Source organism: Symphalangus syndactylus, chromosome 10 (assembly GCF_028878055.3).
Source record: "Symphalangus syndactylus isolate Jambi chromosome 10, NHGRI_mSymSyn1-v2.1_pri, whole genome shotgun sequence".
NCBI classification, from domain to species: domain Eukaryota; kingdom Metazoa; phylum Chordata; class Mammalia; order Primates; family Hylobatidae; genus Symphalangus; species Symphalangus syndactylus.
The window spans coordinates 32,885,573-32,899,314 of NC_072432.2; positions in this window are offsets into that span (position 1 = coordinate 32,885,573).

A 13,742-nucleotide genomic window follows, 5' to 3' on the forward strand; every position below is an offset into this window, starting at 1 on the left:
AGTATATAACACAACACATCTTAACCAAGTAGTGTTTTCTGAGGAATAAAGTGATATTTCATCATCAAGAAATTATCAATATAGTCCACCTCATTAACACACAAAAAGGAGAAAAAGCAAAAAAAAATGTTAATCAATGTAGAAAAAGTATTTATTGCACTAGATACTCATTTATGGTAAATTATTATTATTTATTTTACTTATTTATTTTTTTGAGACAGAGTCTCGCTCTATCGCCCAGGCTGGAGTGTGGTGGTGCGATCTCTGCTCACTGCAAGCTCCGCCTCCCGGGTTCACGCCATTCTCCTGCCTCAGCCTCCCAAGTAGCTGGGACTACAGGCACCCGCCACCACGCCCGGCTAATTTTTTGTGCTAAACTATTTTTTAGAAACCAGAATTAGAAAAGAACTTCTTTAACTTACTTGAAAAGGTATTTACCAAAAACTCCACAAACACCTTAATTAGTGGTGAAATTTTATAAGCATTTTCTTTAATATAAAAAACATCAGAAAAATTATCCAAAACTTAGAATTGGGCAAAAAAGAATACCAGGTGTTCTTTCGGCACAGTTCTGGGTTTGCACCTTTAGTTAATTTTTCTATTGACCGTGCTGTTTTACAGTCTGTAAATACAGAGATTAACTTGCAGATATTTGTCTAGTACAGATGAAAATAATTTCTCTTTAGTGAAAGATACAACCTCAAAGTAAGGTTTATTGCTCTGTAGGATATTAACCAGTTTTGTATTTAACCTAGCAATCTTATCCTAAAGTTCCTTTATTAAATTGCCTATAAATACCTTAGCTTTAAAGGATTTGTGTGTGTGTGTGTGTTTTTTTTTTTTTTTTTTTTTTTTTTTTTTTTGAGACAGGGTCTGGTTGTGTCGCCCAGGCTGGAGTGCAGTGGCACCCTCACGACTCACTGCAGCCTCAACCTGCCAGGCTCAAGTGATCCTCCCACCTCAGCTTTCCTAGTAGCTGGGACCACAGGCGCACACTACCACATCCGGCTAATTTTTGTATTTTTTGTAGAGACGAGTTTTTACCATGTTGCCCAGGCTGGTCTCAAATTCTAGGACTCAATTCAGGATCCGCCTGCCTTGGCCTCCTAAAGTGTTGAGATTATAGACATGAGCCACTGCGACCGGCCTGAAGTATTTTTTGAACTCATTTTAACAGGTCCTTGGTTCTCCCATTAATTAATCAATTGAACAAAATCCTTGACACATACCCATTTTATATTTGCATGAGTCATGATTTTACCTTTTGACAAGTACACTTAAACAAGAACAAGTGAAAGATATCTGTTAACACTGCTTCAATTCATCATATAATAGAAGACCTAAATAAAGTAAAATAAATAAGATGTGTGTGTAAGGATTAGAACAGAAGAGAAATAAAGTTGTGACCATCAGATGACATGGTTGTCTATATAGAAAATCTAAGAATTTGAAGGACAACTCTTAAAGCAATTAAGATAATTTAGCTAACTTGCTGAATACAAGACCAATATAAAAAAATTGATAGCTTGCCTAATAACTTAGCAACGATGGTCATAAAAAGTAACTTGAAAAGATATAATTTACAAAACCAACAACCAAAAATGTACCTAGGAATAAATCTAATTAATAGAAGGTGTTCACAATCTTTTTGGAAAAAAGTACAAAATTTTATTAAAAGATATGACAGAAGGCCTCACTAAATTACAAGACATATTATACCCATAAGTAGGAATGTTTAATACCAGAAAAGTGTCTATTTTCTGAACTAATCTGTAAATTAAATGAAATTTCATTAAAATCCCAGCAATATATTTTTATGGAAATTGAGTGTTTTAAAAAAGTTATATGGGAGAGCAAAGTATTGTGAATAGTTAGGACCATTTTAAAGACTTGTCTTACCACATATCAACAGGATACCATAATATTTACAGGACAATGTGATATTGGTTCATAGACAAATTGATAAGTGGAATAGAATAGGAAGCCCAGAGACAGATGGAAGTGTACAAGAAATTTGGTGTATCGTAGAGAAAGCTTTACAAATTAACAGAGGAAAGGGTGGGCGCGGTGGCTGCTGTACTACAGCCTGGGAGACAGAGCAAGACCCTGCCTCAAAAACAAACAAACAAACAAAAAACAAATTAACAGAGAAAAGTGTTGGTGTGATTGATTTATTATATGAAAAATTTCCCTGATTTACACCTTAAGCAAAATAAATTTCATACGGATTAAAGATTTAAATGTGAAAAATGAAACAAAATTTTTAGATTAAAAAATGAGAATATGTTTATTATATTGGGGTAGGGAAGGATGTTTTAACTAAGCCCCCCCAAAAAGAAAAGACTACTTTATAGTGAACTTCTAATAGTAAAAGTTTAAGGCATCATAAACGTAACTGTAAGATAATTGTCAGACAGGGAAAAGTACTTCACAACATAAAAAAGAGATTTATATCAAATATATGATGACTTATTACAGACAAAGTAGAAAAATGATTTAAAAGTCAACCACACCCCCTCCACCCCAAATACGCAATGGAGATGAGCAGGCAAATCACAAAAATAGAAAGCATAATGATGAGTAAATACATAACAGGATAATAATGTCACTAGTAATCTGGGCAAAAAAAATGAAAATGAAGACTTATTTCATACCTATCAGATTAGTGAGATGTAAAAATTAATAATACCAAGTATTAAGCAGTGATGTGGACCAGTGATTACTTTTTTAGATTGTGGTGGAAGTATAAATTGGTGCAACCACTTTGGAAAGCAATTTTGTAATACACAAACATTTCAAAATTTGCAGCCATTTTTTGAAACAAGAGTTTGGCAATATCCAGTATATTTGATAATGTGCATATCCTATGACCATCAGTTTCTTGCTTACTCCTATTATTGTAGAAAAGATATCATCAGAGACATAAAGATTTCCATTTGACGCATTGTTTATAATAGTGAAAACTAGAACCAATGCAAATCTCCACCAACAGGTAAATGAAAACATAAGATGTGATATCTTCCTATGATGCAAAACGACACAGCATTTAAAATGAATAAGAGCCGGGCGCGGTGGCTCACGCTTGTAATCCCAGCACTTTGGGAGGCCGAGGCGGGTGGATCACGAGGTCAGGAGATCGAGACCACGGTGAAACCCCGTCTCTACTAAAAATACAAAAAATTAGCCGGGCGTGGTGGCGGGCTATTAGTAGTCCCAGCTATTAGGAGAGGCTGAGGCAGGAGAATGGCGTGAACCCGGGAGGCGGAGCTTGCAGTGAGCCGAGATCGCGCCACTGCACTCCAGCCTGGGCGACAGAGCAAGACTCCATCTCAAAAAAAAAATAAATTAAATAAAATAAAATGAATAAGCAAAAGCCATACGAATTTACATTGATAAATGTCAGGACCACATAGGTTGACTGTATAAAATAGGTTTCCAAGTATTAAGTAGAGTATAATTCCTTTTGCACATATTTTGGAAACCAGACAAAACAATATTATTTTAAAAATCTAGCCAGCCTATATGGCAGATAATGATAATATTTGGTTTTGGATTCAAAGAGAGGGAAATAGGATTGGGGTGTTCAACTTGATATGCAGTGTAAACATTTATTCATTGTTGGCATTTCGTGCATGCTTCTATGTGCTTTTCTGTATTTATAGTTTTAAAAGAAAACAAATGAATTAAGGAAAATAGTGCATAATAAACAGAAGTTAAGAAATCAAATACACAGCCACCAAAAAAAGAACAAAATCATGTCCTTTGCAGCAACATGAATGCAGCTGGAAGCCATTATTCTAAGCAAATTTATTCAGAAACAAAATTAAATACTGCATGTTCTCACTTATAAGTGAGAGCTAAACATTGGGTATACATGGACACAAATATGGAAACAATAGATACTGGGGACTCCAAAAGTCAGGAGGGAGCCGGGTAAGGGTTGAAAAACCTTGGATACTATGTTCCATGCTTGTGTGATGGGATCATTAGAAGCCCAAACCTCAAAGCATTGTGCAATATACCCATGTAACAAACTTGCACATGTACCTCCTAAATCTACAAAAACAAAAACAAAAAACAGTAACAATTCTATCATATAGTAACATTACAAAAAAGAAATCAAATAGCATAAGGCTTCTTGATGGCATAGTTTCTTCTCACACTTTTGGCAAATAGCTAAGGTATCTAGATTCCATTGGACATTGTATTGAGTGTATGGATTGTCTACAAGATAGATACAATTCTGGCTGAAATTCTGAAGAGAACACAGACGAATTAAATGATAATCACAATAGCATAAAAAGAAAAACTGTCAACATATAGAAGTATATAACATTAATGCAGTTATATAAGAGAACCACTGTATTGAGTAGAATGCCTCCGGATGTAACAGAAACTAGCTTAAACAATTATAGGAATTTATTGGTTTGAATAACTGGCAAGTTTAAAGGTAGATCAGGATAGGTTTGATTCAACAGCTAAAAATCATCATCCACTAGCAAATTTCTTTCCCCTTCTAAATTCTTCAATCCATGGGGGTCAGCTCAGTAAGGATCTACTGTTGGCTCCGCCTTGTGGTGTCGGGTGATTACCAAATTATCACAGTTACATGTTTTTCCTGTGCATGACCAGGGAGAGAGACGAGAGAGGCTGTTTGGGAAGAAATAAGTACAATTCTTTCTTTAGCAGCCTCCAGCAGATTTTTTCCCCAAAGCCTTGATACTGCTGTATTCCCAACACTGGGCAAAGTGAAGACTCTTAATTAAGATCTGCTCAATTGACCTGCATCTGCACCTATAATCAGCTCATAAAACACTCAGCGGAATATCAAAAAGCCCAATGTTTGTAAGGAACAAAATGCTTTTGTCTTTATAAATATTACCAAATATTTATTAATATTTAATTCACCTGTTTTTGAAATTTGCAGCATTTTTCTTCTGAAAGTATTGTCTTGAGTTCTCAGATGTCGTTTTCTAATACAGTCAGCCCTTTGTATCTGCGTGTTCCATGTCCACGAATTCAACTAACCATGAATAAAAACTATTGGAAAAAAATACAATAAAAAATTAAAAAAGATTTTCAAAACCAATTTAGAATAACAACTATTTACAGAATATTTACATTGTACTAGGTATTATAAGTAATCTAGAGATGATTTAATGTATACAGATGGATATGTTCAGATTACTTGCAAATACTATGTCATTTTATACCAGGGACTTGAGCATGCATAGATTTTGGCATCTACGCTGTTTCTGGAAGGAATCCTCTGTGGATCTTGAGGGACAACTCTTTTTCTCTATTCTGAAAGTTATAATCACAAATTATAGAATACGCAACTATGTTACTTAGAAATGTATAATGATGTGCTGGGCGTGGTGGCTCACGCCTGTAATCCCAGCACTTGGGAAGCCAAGGCGGGCGGATCTCCTGAAGTCGGGAGTTTGAGACCAGCCTGACCAATATGGAGAAACCCTGCCTCCACTAAAAATACAAAAATTAGCTGGGCATGGTGGCACGTGCCTGTAATCCCAGCTACTTGGGAGGCTGAGGAAGGAGAATTGCTTGAACCTGGGAGGCAGAGGTTGCAGTGAGCCGAGATCATGCCACTGCAGTCCAGCCTGGGCCATAGAGCAAGATTCTGTCTCAAAACAAAAACAAAAACAAAAACAAAAACAAAAAAAAAACACAAAAAAACAAAACAAAATTAGCCGGGTGTGGTGGCACATGCCTGTAATCCCAGCTACTCGGGAGGCTGAGGCAGGGGAATCACTTGAACCCGGGAGGCGGAGGTTGCGGTGAGTGAGATCGCTGCACACCAACCTGGGCAACAAGAGCCAAACTCCGTCTCAAAAGAAAAAAAGAAAAAGAAATGTATAATGATGTAATAGGAAATAAATGTGTAAGAATGATTATTTTTATCTTGAATATAAAATCATAACTAAGGAACAAAAAAGAGTAAAAAGTAGGGGTAAATATGGATAAATAATTCATAAGTTGATAAAATTCGACATAGCCTTGATATAAAAACCAGAAACTATAAAAAAAGATAAATTCAAGTACTTCCGAAATTAAGAGTACATAAAACTATACTCTAAAGAAGGTGGATATAGAAACAATGAACTAGGAATTAATACTCATAATACACGTGATTTATGGGTTAATTGCTGTAAATTATATGAAATATTACAATATAAAATAACTACAGGAAATAAAAATGGCAAGAGTCATAAAGCATAATCCACAGAAAAATGCAAATAACTAAAAAATATATGAAAAGATGCCACATCTGACTACTAATGAAAGAAATATAAATCCAACCAGTGAGATATTTTTCTTAGAAAATATTAAAACGATGAGCCTAGTGATGAAAACATTCCATGCTAGTGTAAACATTACATTCTACAATGCAAGTTAGCATAACTTTATGGAAAGCAGTTTGGAAATATCTATTTAAAATAAAATTACATTCAAAATTAAAATATTGATGATTTTTAAGTCAAAAATTCTAAGAATTTTTCCTGAGAAAAAGTTACACAAATGCAGAAAGATTTATCTATGTAGGTAGTCATTGCAACTCTGTTTTCATAGTAAAAATCAGAAACCACTTAATTGTTCATCAATTGTGAGCCAATTAAAAAATATACCTATCTATGGAAATTATACAATTATTAAAACAATAAGTTATATCTATACATGCTGACAAAGAAAGATAACTACCGAAATGATAAAAATTGCCAACCTATATACTACCTGATCACATTTTTGTAAAACACATGATCTAGGTATTTGAACGTGTATTTTAAAAATTCAGAAGAATGTACATCATAGGAAAATTTGTAATTATCTCTTGGGAGTGGGATTATGAAAAAGTAACACTTTTTATGTAAACTTTCTACCTTGTTTAAATATTTTACAATGGGCATGTAACACTTTTGTTACCAGAAGGATATCTAATTTTACATATTTAAATGTATAATTTTTATATTATAATATGTTTTCTACTATATTATAAATATAATTTTTACAACTTCTAAATGAAGGGGTAAAAGCAATAAAAATGGAATATTGAAGTATGATGATTATTTTGAGATGGTGAATGGCAGGAGACTATGACATTCTAGGGAGCTTATAACATCAGCACTTGGTACAGCACATTTTGCTTTGTAGGTACAAAAATGCTTACCGATGATTCTCAAAATGTATAAAAGATCATCACCAATCAGCTTCTGAGGTTTTCTCTGATTATTAACAGTGATACATTTTGCTTTTATAAAGTCAAATGTTCTATCTAATGATAGTTATAGCAGACAGCCAAAACTATCTGGCTATGAAAAAAAATCTCCCTTCTCTTTGTCCTATTTTATCATTTATTTACTAAGTATTTAAGGCTAAGGATCTAAAGATAAATAATAGTGAATATGCCTTTAAGGAACTTGAATTCTAATGAGAAGCCAAACAAATAATAAAGAAACAGAAGATAGGTATTAATACATTGAAATAAAATGATAGTTAAGTCAGAGTTGAAATAGGATTCTGTGCTTAGAAATTAAGCTGGTCTCCCTGTATTCAATGGTAGATATTACATTTTACTTTTAGATAGGTTTTTACTCTGTAATAAAATACCTAATTTTAATTGTCTCTTAGTTATATAAGTTAGGGTGAATATAGTTTGGGAAATTGGCGTTTGGGATGTTTCATGGAGAGCCCAGAGATAATATTGTACAGCAACAGTCCCGAAACATTTTACAGTCCCCAACCTTTTTGGTACCAAGGACTGGTTTCACAGAAGACAGTTTTTCCATGGACCAGGACAGAGAGATGGTTTTGAGTTATTCAAGTGCACTTGGTTTTCTAGTGCATTATATTTGTAGTGTACTTTATTTCTATTATTATTACATTGTAATATATAATGAAATAATTATACAACTCACCATCTTGTGGAATCAGTGGGATCCCTGAACTTGTTTTCTTGCAACTAGATGGTCCCATCTATGGGTGTGGGAGATAGTGGCAGATCATCAGGCATTAGATTATCATAAAGAACATGCAACCTAGATCCTTTGCATGCACAGTTTATAATAGGGTCTGTGCTCCTATGAGAGGCTAATGCCACCACTGATCTTACAGGTGGTGGAGTTCAGGCCCTAATGTGAGCAATGAGGAGTGGTTGCAAATACAGATGAAGTTACTCACCCACCACTCACCTCCTGTTGTGTGGCCTGGTTCTAATTAGGCTACAGAACAGTACACGGGGATGGGGCCGGTACTGTTGCCTGGGGGTTGGGGACCCCTGTTGTAAAGAGTGCAACAATTAAGAGGCCCAATTACAGGATTAGCAGAGGGAATCACCCTGAGTGGCAAATATCCAAATCACCATGAGGTGGCCCAGTACATAACATGGCCACAGAGTGTGGTTGATGCTGTAAACTTCCATGGACCCAGCTATTCTGACACAGCAGTATTTTTAAGGAAAATATATCTGAGCCTAGATATAAGCTAAAAAGTAGTAAGCTGGGTGCCCAATATTGACCCCATGAAGCCTTGCCATCAGTGTATGTCAAATTGACAGAAAAAGTCTTCAAATGATGGCATCATGAGCTAATAAGAAACAGCATGAGTGCATGAGATGTAGATTAAATAAATCTCTAGAGTATCTGGACAATGAGGGATAAGAGAGGATAATAGACATATTCTCAAATAGGTGAGGTGACTCATGTCTGTAATCTCAGTACTTTGGGAGGCTGAGGTATGAAGATCACTTTAAGCCAGGAGTTTGAAACCAGCCTGGGCAACATAGCAAGACCCTGTATCTACCAAAAAAGTTTTTAAAAAATTAGCTGGGCGCCCAGGCATGGTGGCTTATGCCTGTAATCCCAGCACTTTGGGTGGCCGAGGTAGGTGGATCACTTGAGGTCAGGAGTTCAAGACCAGCCTGGCCAACATGGTGAAAACTCATCTCTACTAAAAATACAAAAATTAGCCAGGTGTGGTGGTGCTCACCTGTAATCCCAGCTAGTCAGGAGGCTGAGACACAAGAGTCGCTTGAACCTGGGAGGTGGAGTTTGCAGTGAGCTGAGATTGTGCCACTGCACTCCAGCCTGAGCAACAGAGCAAGACTCCATCACACACACACACACACACACACACACACACACGCAAATTTGCTGGACATGGTGGCACGTACCTGTAGTCCCAGCTACTCAGGAGAGTGAGGCAAGAGGATTGCTTAAGCCCAGTCATTCAAGGCTGCAGTGGGCTATGACCATACCACTTCATTCCAGCCTGGGTGACAGCAAGACTCTGCCTCTAAAAAAATTAAAAGAGAATAAAAATAAAAATAAAAGGCAGCAAATGGATACTTGGGGAATAAGAAGATAGCAGTGGAGTGAAATAGTTTTGGATTAGATTTGGGAAATTTAAGACTCTAAATATTGCTTTCTTCATTATCATTATGCCAATTTTAAAAGACAAAGGAATAAAGCAGAAGAAAGAATTTCAGAGCTTGAAGACAAGGTTTTCAAATTAACCCAATCCAACAAAGACCAAGAAAAAAGAATAAGAAAAAAAATGAACAAAGCCTCCAAGAAATTTGGGATAATGTTAAACAACCAAACCTAAGAATAATCAGAGTTTCTGAGAAGGAAGAGAAATCTACAAGTCTGGAAAACATATTTGGGGGAATAATCGAGGAAAACTTCCCCAGCCTTGTTAGAGACTAGACATCCAAATACAAGAAGCTCAAAGAACACCTGGGAAATGTATTGTAAAAAGATCATCACCTAGGCACATTGTCATCAGGTTATCCAAAGTCAAAATGAAGAAAAGAATCTTAAGAGGTGTAAGGCAAAAGCATCAGGCAACCTATAAAGGAAAACCTATCAGATTAACAACAGATTTCTCAGCAGAAATCCACCAAGCTAGAAGAGATTGGGGCCCTATCTTCAGCTGCCTTAAACAAAACACTTATCAGCCAAGAATTTTGTATCCAATGAAACTAAGCTTCATAAATGAAGGAAAGATACAGTCTTCTTCAGACAAACAAATGCTGAGAGAATTCACCACTACCAAGCCACCACTACAAGAACTGCTAAAAGGAGCACTAAATCTTGAAACAAGTCATGGAAACACATTGAAAGCATAAGTCTCACAGGACCTATAAAACAAAAATACACTAAAAAAAAAAACAAGTTATACAGGCAACAAATAGCATGATGAATGGGTTAGTACCTTACATCTCAATACTAATGTTGAATATAAATGGCCTAAATGCTCCACTTAAAAGATACAGAATTGCAGAATGGGTAAGAATTTGCCAACGCAACTATCTGCTGCCTTCAAGAGACTCACCTAATACAAAGGACTCATATAAACTTTAAGTGTGGAAAAAAAGACATTCCATACAAATGGACACCAAAAGTGAGCAGAAGTAGCTATTCTTATATCAGACAAAACAAACTTTAAAGAAACAACAATTAAAAAAGACAAATAAGGACATTATACAACGATAAAAGACTTGTCCAACAGAAAAATGTCAGAATCCTAAATATATATGCACCTAACACTGGAGCTCCCAAGTTTATAAAACAATTACTACTGGACCTAAGTAATGGACCTAAGAATTACTTATAAGTAGTTCCATATAATTCCTTATAAGAATTACTTATAAGCGAATTCCCTATAAGAATTCACTTATAAGTAACAATTACTATTGGACCTAAGATAATAACATAATAATAGTGAGGGACTAAAATATTCCACTGACAGCACTAGACAGGTCATCAAGAAAGAAAGTCAACAAAGAAACAATGGACTTAAACTATACCCTGGAATAAATGGACTTAACAGATATTTAACGGAACATTCTACCGAACAAACACAGAATATACATTCTATTCTTGAGTGTATGGAACTTTCTTCAAGATAGACCATATGATAGGCCACAAAACAAGTCTCAATAAATTTAAGAAGATTGAAATTATGCCAAGTACTCTCTCAAACAACAGTGGACTAAAACTGGAAATCAACTCCAAAAAGAACTCCCAAAACCATGCAAAGACATGGAAATTAAATAACCTGCTCCTGAATGATCATTGGGTAAAAAATGAAATTAAGATGGAAATTAAAAAATTCTTTGAAGTGAACAATAATAGTGACATAACCTATCAAAACTTCAGGGATACAGCAAAGATTGTGCTAAGAGGAAAGTTCATAGCCTTAAATGCCTACATCAAAAAGTCTGAAAGAGCACAAATACACAATCTAAGGTCACACCTGAAGAAACTAGAGAAAGAAGAACAAACCCAAACCCAGCAGAAAAAGGAAATAACAAAAATCAAAGTAGAACTAAATGAAATTGACACACAAAAAAATACAAAAGATAAATGAAACAAAAAGCTGTTTCTTTGAAAAGATAAAAAAAAAATGATAGGCCATTAGCAAGAACAACCAAGAAAAGAAGAGAGAAAATCTAAATAAGCTCAATTAGAAATAAAATGGGAGATATTACAACCAACACCACTGAAATACAAAAGATCATTCAAGGCTACTATGAACATCTTTACACACATAAACTAGGAAACCTAGAGGAGGTGGATAAATTGCTGGAAAGATACAACCCTCCTAGCTTAAATCAGGAAGAATTAGATACCCTGAACAGACCAATAACAAGCAGCAAGATTGAAATGGTAATAAAAAAGTTACCAAAAAAAACTTCAGGACCAGACAGATTCACAGCTGAATTCTACCAGACATTCAAAGAAGAATTGGTACTGATCCTATTGACACTATTCCACAAGATGAGGAAAGAGGGAATCCTCCCTAAATCATTCTATGAAGCCAGTATCACCCTAATACCAAAACCGGAAAAGGACATAACCAAAAAACAAAAATACAGACCAATATCCCTGATGAACATAGATGCAAAAGTCCTTAACAAAATACTAGCTAACTGAATCCAACAACATATCAAAAAGATAATCCACCATGATCAAGTGGGTTTCATACCAGGGATACAGGGATTGTTTGACATATGCAAGTCAATAAATATGGGGCTTGTTTAACATATGCAAGTCAATAAATGTGATACACCACATAAACAGAATTAAAAGCAAAAATCACATGATCATCTCAATAGATGTAGAAAAAGCATTTGACAAAATCCAGCATCCCTTTTTGATTAAAACCCTTAACAAAATTGGCATGCAAGGGACATATCTTAGTGTAATAAAAGCCATCTATGACAAACCCACAGCCAACATAATATTTAAAGGGAAAAAGTTGAAAGCATTCCCTCTGAGAACAGGAGCAAGACAAGGATGCCCACTTTCACCACTTCTCTTCAACATAGCACTGGAAGTCCTAGCCAGAGCAATCAGACAAGAAAAACAAATAAAGGGCATCCAAATAGGTAAAGAGGAAGTCAAACTGTTGCTGTTTGCTGAGAACTCTAAAGACTCCTCCAAAAAGCTACTAGAACTTATAAATGAATGCAGCAAAGTTTCAGGATACAAAATTAATGTACACAAATCAGTAGCTCTGCTATACACCAACAGTGACTAAGCTGAGAATCAAATCAAGAACTCAACCACTTTTACAATAACTGCAAAAAAAAAAAATACTTAGGAACACACCTAACCAAGGAGGTGAAAGACTTCAACAAGGAAAATTACAAAACACTGCTGAAAGAAATCATAGATGACACAAACAAATGGAAGCATATCCCATGCTCATGGAAGGGTAGAATCAATATTGTGAAAATGACCATACTGCCAAAAGCAATCTACAAATTCAGTGCAATTCCTATCAAAATACCACCATCATTCTTCACAGAACTAGAAAAAACAATCCTATAATTCATACAGAACCAAAAAAGAGCCCCCATAGTCAAGGCAAGACTAAGCAAAAAAACAAATCTGGAGCCATCACATTATCTAATTTCAACCTATACTATAAGGCTATAGTCACCCAAACAGCATGGCACTAGTATAAAAATAGGCACACAGGCCAATGGAACAGAATAGAGAACCCAGAAATAAACCCAAATACTTAGAGTCAGCTGATCCTTGACAAAGCAAACAAACACATAAAGTGGGGAAAGGACCCTATTCAACAAATGGTGCTGGGATAATTGGCTAGCCACATGTAGGGGAATGAAACTGGATCCCCATTTCTCACCTTATACAAAAATCAATTCAAGATGGATCAAGGACTTAAATCTAAGACCTGAAACTATGAAAATTCTAGAAGATAACCTCAGAAAAACCCTCCTAGACATTGGCTTAGGCAGGGATTTCATGACCAAGAACCCGAAAGCAAATGCAATAAAAACGAAGATAATTATCTGGGACTTAGTTAAACTAAAGAGCTTTTGCATGGCAAAAGGAACAGCCAGCAGAGTAAACAGACACCTCACAGAGTGGGAGAAAATCTTTACAACCTATCCATCTGACAAAGGACTAATATCCAGAATTGATAACCAACTCAACTAAAAAAAACAAGAAAAAAACAAACAATCCCATCAAAAAGTGGGCTAAGGACATGAATAGACAATTCTCAAAAGAAGATATACAATGACCAATAAACATATGAAAAAATGCTCAACATTGCTAATGATCAGGGAAATGCAAATCAAAACCACAATGCAATACCACCTTACTCCTGCAAAAATGGGCCATATTAAAAAACTCAAAAAATAACAGATGTTGGCATGGATGCGGTGAAAAGGGAACACTTCTACACTA